The sequence below is a fragment of the Equus caballus genome, chromosome 13 (genome assembly GCF_041296265.1).
Source record: "Equus caballus isolate H_3958 breed thoroughbred chromosome 13, TB-T2T, whole genome shotgun sequence".
NCBI classification, from domain to species: domain Eukaryota; kingdom Metazoa; phylum Chordata; class Mammalia; order Perissodactyla; family Equidae; genus Equus; species Equus caballus.
In genome coordinates, this window is record NC_091696.1 from 35,879,128 (window position 1) to 35,886,196 (window position 7,069).

Here is a 7,069-nt window from a genome sequence, read left to right on the forward strand (position 1 = left end):
ATTGTTTCCAGACAACATGACAATCCCCCACAGGAACAAGTGGGACATGGAGAGGTTTTGCAGCAGAAATTAAGTGGCTGCACTTCACAATGTGCTCCCTACCTCTCTGTGCAGGGTTCTGCATCCCAGGTCTTCCCGAAATTGGTTTGTGCCGCCTGTATCCCTCAGGCAGCCTCTTTTTGGGCATTATCTCCAATCTGGAATATAGAAAAAGAATGGATTTCAATAAGAATTACAACACCAAGTTCTTTGCTAGGCACTAAACACCTTAGTCTTAGTACCTCAAAAAATCCTTTAAAAAATGTATGTTGAAATCCCACACCTGTATTTCAAGTGAGCGGCTCCCCTGCTCTGCTCCACTATCTCCCTCTCCAAAATCCGAGCCTTGATCTGTGGGAGAAAAATACACCCAGCTTCAGTTGTGGCGGACTGTGCACAAAGGGAAGGAAGGAAAACAAAACTTACCCAATTATCTTGAGCATTCTTCTCATGCACAGCGATCTGAAAAGCCAACATGTCAAAAACCCTGTGTTAGGGCTTCCAAGGGCCATTGTAACCCTCTGCATTGGGTGCTGAAGGATCCAGGAACTTTGGGCAGAATGCAGGTTACCTGGTGTCTGAAGGTGGACTCTGCTGCACCTGTTCCCGCATTTGATCAGTTTGTTGCCTATGAGTGACAATTGCTTTCTAAAGCACAATACTGAGGATGATTTTAAATAATCTGCCCATGTTCCCATTATCTGAACTGTACCCTTATACATATCATCCAATGCTAGAAGATGCATTACACGTGGTTACATAAGTACAGTAGGATCAAAGCGATTGCTACATTGTTTCCTTATTTATTATCGAATGCCTGCCAGCTTCTCAGCTGATAGAATTCCCTTACCTATTCTCAGTATCTCTCTAATTTATCCTGCAATGAGCATCTTTCATCATACAGCTCGATTCTTCTTTTCCTTACATCTTGATGGTATTTCTCAGGGCTACAACAAGGGGGTCTCTTAAATGGCGTGCTCATATTTATTGATGCGATTCATCTGACACCAAACTGCTTCCCCAAGGTTTACAACAGTTTATGCCACCTCCAGAGACATTTTTGTGAACCACGTTTCCACACAGTCTGGCCAGCATTGGGGATCAGGAAACTTTTAGTAACTCAATGTTAAGTTAATGTTTAAACTTAGCATTTGTAAAACTTAACATTTTTCCTTCTCGTGTGAAATCTCTATACAAATGTCTTCTGAACAATTGTTTATATTTGTGTATGAATTGGGTCTAAACATTGTACAAAAGTGAAAAAAAAATCCAACAGGGGTTTTATGAGTAGCCTGTATTTAGGAGCTGAACTCACTTGTAGTTGTCTGGTTTTTCTGCAGCCGATTTCAATTTCTTCTCTGCCGCTGAGAGCTGCTTCTCTCTTTCCACTCGCTCATGTCTTTCATTGTCAGCTCCTTGAGAGGGGAAAGAAATATGCATTTTCCAGTAGTGCATGTGACATTCCGCCTTTCTTCCCTCCCAGAAATCTAAATGGTAGGATTCAAATGTCCCTTCCCATTTTTCCCTACAAATGCGTGGATTGACAAATATAGTCAGAGGAAAGAAGTGAAGCTCCCCATTAGGGGAGGAAGAAAAACCAAACTCTGGACTGCTGGCAAGTCTTTGGAGATTCTGAGCTTCTCCTCCCAGCTGTGTATTCCTAGTCATTAGTAAGTAACTAAACAAATATAAAAAGCACATATGAGATGCACCACGTGCCCTCCCACACTCGGTCTCTTGTGACTGGGACAGCATAAGCTCATTTTCTTTCAATGTGGAAACCAGGCCTGACCAGCTCATCACAACTAAACACAGGATGAACCAGGGGTTCATGACTTGTCTGATTTCTCCCAGGGAAAGTCCAGAGGCCATGACACAGCCGTGGCTCCTCCCTGGACATGGTGTCATAACATTGGACAGTTAACTACTGGACATTTCTACAGTTCAAGAGTGGAACTCCGGCCACCTGCTTCAAAGATCCTAGTTGGGAGAATGGAAACTATGCTGAATGAAAAATGATCTGAATTGTTACAGTCAGGGTGTTATCCGGAAACAATTGGAAAACCTTCAAATTGAGGCTATGGATCTACTTTAACAAGTAGATTGATTTCACTAACAAGTACTTCGATTTCATTGACAGTGAAGGCAGCAAAGAGCAATGGCTTAAGGCAGATTTGTTGTGTTGCCTTTGAACTACTTTCTTCAAGGTTCTGATTCAAAAGATTCTTAGAACCAGAGGCACTCACAACTAGAACAGACAACTATGTACTGGGGAGCTTTGGGGAGAAGAAGAAAGAAAACAACAAAAAAAGATTGCAACAGTTGTTAGCTCAGATGCCTATCTTAAAAAAAAATAGATTCTCAACTTGATATTGGATTTTCTATGGGTCACGCACAAAATTAAAAGAGCCCTAGCAAACAGGGACAAAAACACTAAGGAGAGAAAGTTGATGCATTTGTTTCTGGCCACCCAGGCAATCTTTCAGCAAATGCTTTCTGGACTGGCTGTAGAGTAGTAGGTGCATTGTAAGGTGCTGAGGACACAGAGGGAAGCAAGGTACTCTCCACCCTGAAACATCTCATATTCAATGCAAACATGATGCCAGTGAGCACAAAGCACCCCTACCCCAGGCTTGGGAAGGGATAACACAAACCTGAGTCTTAAGGGAATATAAGAAAAGTTTTGCTTTTGAACATGGATGAGTGGGTCTGAAGTCCCTCATCTTCCCCTGAGAACATTAGGAAACACTGGCCAAAATATGAAATTCATGATAGAATGCACCAAATTGCTAATACGCCAGTAGAGAAACACGAGGCTGGGGCCGGACTGGTGGCGTGGTGGTTAAGTTTGCGTGCTCTGCTTCAGCAGCCTGGGGTTTGCAGGTTCAGATAGTGGGTGCAGACCTAGCACCGCTCATCAGGCCACGCTGTGGCACATCCCATATAAAATAGAGGAAGATTGGCACAGATTTTAGCTCAGCAACAATCTTCCTCAAGCAAAAAGAGGAGGATTGGCAACAGATGTTAGTTCAGGGCTAATCTTCACACACACACACAAAAAACCATGAGGCCAAGATGGAGAAGGAAGCCCTAGATTAAGGTCAGCCTGGCATTTGGGGTCACTTTTCCCAGGATTTACCAACTAATTCCAGCGGAGACTACTGAGATGCAAAGAAGCTGAGGGGCATTTGCACACATCCACGGGCACAGAAGTAAAACAACTGGAGTTCACGGTCACTAAATGAAGGTCATCCCTAGAAAAACCTGCAGGCCCTAGCTGGGTCCCAGGAGATTACACACGAAGAACAAAGGTGGACAGAAAACACACTGGCCTTAGGAGGGATTAAGCCTTCAGTGAATGGTCTCAATTGCTAACTGGATGAATAGGATTCAGTACTGCTGGCGTCCCTGATCACCTGCCAGATGTAAACTCCCGTCTTTTCTGCAGCAAGATACCATCATACGAGGGCTCAATTTTTCTCTAAATGTTTTCTACCCAATGTCTAGAATTTAATAAAAAATGATAGACATACAGCAGGTCATGACAATATGACGGGATTGAAACCTAGAGTACAATGTAAATGCACCCAGAGGGTTCCAGACAATGAAGTGATTAAAGCTGGTGCCAATACTCCGTCCAATCTGAAATTCATTACAAATAAGAATCTCTGATAACCAGTGAGAATGGAAAAAAAGAAGAAGCAGATTACAAAAATCAAGGCAGAAAGGAGAAACACATTTCTCTATAGAATGAATATGGCAAAAATATGGTGGCAAATATTCTTAAAAAATTATAATTATCTAGATTGTTCCCCACATTCACTAACACAACAGTATTTGTAACAATCAACACATGAATACTCTTCTGTGACCATCTTTCTTTGTCCGCAGATTTCATCAAAAATGCCTATGTTGTTCTTTAGCATTTTTAATTTGATTTCTCTGCCTCTTTAACAGATCCCAATGCCTCACAGTTGTCTCCTAGTTTCTTTCTCCTTTCTAAATTTTCCTTGTGTGTGTACACATGTTCCCAAGAACATGGCTGTGGTGGGGAGAGGAGAAAGGAGAGAATCTTGAGGGCAAGAAGCCATCTTTTACCTTCCCAGTGCAAACTCGTTTTTACTATACGGGATTTTCTTCCCCACAAGAACAAACCTTTCAGGGTACATTTATTAGGTATTGAGCCTCTCTGCTTGGAATCCTTGAATTCTGCACTCAGATCTCCTGCCTTTAAGACAGATTTGAGAAAAGATATTCAAGAAGTAATGATTATACAACAATGTAAACATACTTACTGCTAAAATGTACACTTAATGGTTTAGATGGTAAATTTTATGTGTATTTTACCTCAATTAAAAATAAGAAAATTAAAAAGGAAGTAATGATGTTTCATCCTCTGATTTATATAATCTATGGAAGTAATTTTTTGTTATCTGCTCCTTCTTGATCTTAAGCTGAGCATTTTCCTTCTGTACATGCTGTTCTTCAGACTTCAATTTTGCTTTCTGACATGAACTTCATTAAGGGGGATTCAAACCTAAAGCCAAACACTCTCACCAATGACTTAGTTCCCAAGAAGAAAAATCCCTAAGTTGGTAACATACAAATTGAATATTCTAAGACATGACATATTTGTTCTTCATCAAAGCTAAGGTATACAATGAAAATCCTGCAGCAAATATAGGTAATTTACTTCTGAAATTCCTGAGGTGTTCATTGAAATGTCACCTTTTAAGTGCTCTGTAGTTTTTTCTTTTCCACTATGTGCATGTAGAATAGAAACAAAACATGTACTGGATTTCAATAGAAACACTGGTCGATATGCTAAAAAGAAGAAATGCCAGCAAAACATACCCCACGTCAGCCCCTGTATCATTAAAAGCTGTTTGAGCCAAGGAGAAAAGTCAAACAGATAAAGAAATGAGGAACTAAGAGAATAGTTGAAGTCACAAGTATTTCATGGGCACTCCAACTTTCTGCAATGGGATACTTGACTGGGCAACAAGGTGAAAGCAAAGAAGGTCCAGAATCTTGAAGCCAAACAGCTCAGATGAACAGCTTGTCTTAGTGGAAGGTAAATATTGTCACTAGACTCACTTTGAAAATTCTCTGCTCTGCATTAAGTGGGATAGGCCTGTTCAACATGGCTAGAAATTTCTAGTACACTTTCTTACAATTTCTTAGTTCTATGTTTCTTACCCTTTGTTATTCTTTTTTGAGGATGATTAGCCTTGCGCTAACATCTGTGCCCATCCTTCTCTATTTTATACGTGGGATGCTGCCACAGCATGGCTCCATAAGCCGTGTGTAGGTCTGTGCCCAGGATCCGAACTGATGAACCCCAGGCTGCTGACACAGAGCATGGAAACTTAACCACTGCACCACCAGGCTGGCTCCAGTTCTACATTTCTTACAGGGAAGGGAGTGCTGAATGATACAAAAAATTAACCCAGGGCTGGCCCAGTGGCACAGCGGTTAAGTTCCCACATTCCACTTCTTGGCAGCCCGCGTTTCGCTGGTTTGCATCCTGGGTGCAGACATGGCACTGCTTGGCAAAAAGCCATGCTGTGGTGGGCATCCCACATATAAAGTAGAGGAAGATGGGCACGGATGTTAGCTCAGGGCAAGTCTTCCTCAGCAAAAAGAGGAGGATTGGCAGTAGTTAGCTCAGAGCTAATCTTCCTCAAAAAAAAAAAAAATCAACCCAGGATTGTGAAAACAAAAAAATATTCATCCTAAATCCCAAATAAAAAAAGGCATTGTGGTGTTAGTACTTAAAACAGCAGTGGACAGCATGGAAGAATGCAGGGCTCAACTCACCCAGTGAACAAAAAGGCTCAAAGGTCAAATTATGGTCATAACTTAGTAGCAAAACTCTCACCAAGTCCCGATTCTTGATGTTCCGACCTCTCTCGGATTGCAACTTAGCCTGTATACTTTGAATGATGTTGTTAACAATTTCAGTAGTGCTTTCAAGTGTTTTTATGTTTTTCTTCAACAAAACATATAGAGATTAGTAATATTTACTCATTACTTTTACTTATGTTTTTAGAGTGTAATCTAGGAAAAAGAAGAGATTTTTACCTTAAATTTATGTGCTTCAGAGAGAACCTTGTTTTGCCTCTTGTTTTCTTGAGCACGTTTCTTTGCTTCATTGATCTATACAAATATGTAATAATGGGTTCAGAATTCAAAAATATTAGTTATAGTGATGGTGAAACCTATCTCCCATGGGTGAGTCCTTACAGAAATTAAAAAAGCAGTACCTTCCATATAAGATGCTTGCTTTGAATTTAGACCGTTATACAACGTAATGAAATGGGACACTAGGATGAAAGAAGAGAGCAAAATAAGTGAACTAGAAGAAAGTGGAAGTACTTCAAGGTGAAGCCATGAAAATAAAAATTAAAGGATGATTATACCTTCTCTTCACAAATGGATATTTTTTCAACAAGTTGTGGGTTTTCCTTCACGTAATTCTTAATCTTCTCAGAAATGTGATGTAAATTAACTAAAAAGAGATTTTCAAAGTTTCTAAGATTATTACCAAAACCAATAAAATGGCATTACTCCAGAGTGACGTCAGCAACATGGCAGCATGAGCTCACCCAGGACTCTCTCCCCTCCAAATTACAACCCAAAAGAGTAACTGCTTTCCAACCAAAAAAAAAATCCTAATAACATAAATCGTCGGAGACCCACAGCAACCAAACGACAGAGGGTGGAGAGGCCAGAGCCCCCCTTGGAGGAGCTGGAATGGGTTAAGAGAGAACTTCGCTCCCTCCCCTAGAGACTGGGATGGCTGCTGTGGGTGCAGGAAGGAGCCGGGGAGGGGCTGTGTGTCCGGGGGATCATGCAGGACTCCCACTGCCCGTGCAGTGGAAACCCTCTAATGGGGGAAAGCTTTCATGTGGGGGAACCCCAGCAAGCCAGGGCCCCGGGTGACCAGAAGGCAAGAGCTGACCCCAATCCAGGTCAGCGCACAAGAGAAAGTGCCCCTCCTCCTCCAACCCATGCTGGGCACCACCAT

The 7,069-nt window shown here is 41.6% G+C and overlaps 1 long non-coding RNA gene across 1 annotated transcript; it reads right to left on the minus strand.

Moving 5' to 3' along the window:
- Nucleotides 1–369: 369 nt before the first annotated feature.
- On the minus strand, nucleotides 370–6,552 carry LOC138917002 (uncharacterized). The gene is made up of 5 exons (XR_011424310.1): nucleotides 6,462–6,552; nucleotides 6,306–6,365; nucleotides 6,124–6,198; nucleotides 1,355–1,454; nucleotides 370–390 (listed from the first exon to the last, which is right to left on the minus strand). It is a non-coding gene; the product is annotated as an uncharacterized lncRNA (long non-coding RNA).
- Between the last annotated feature and the right edge of the window lie 517 nt (nucleotides 6,553–7,069).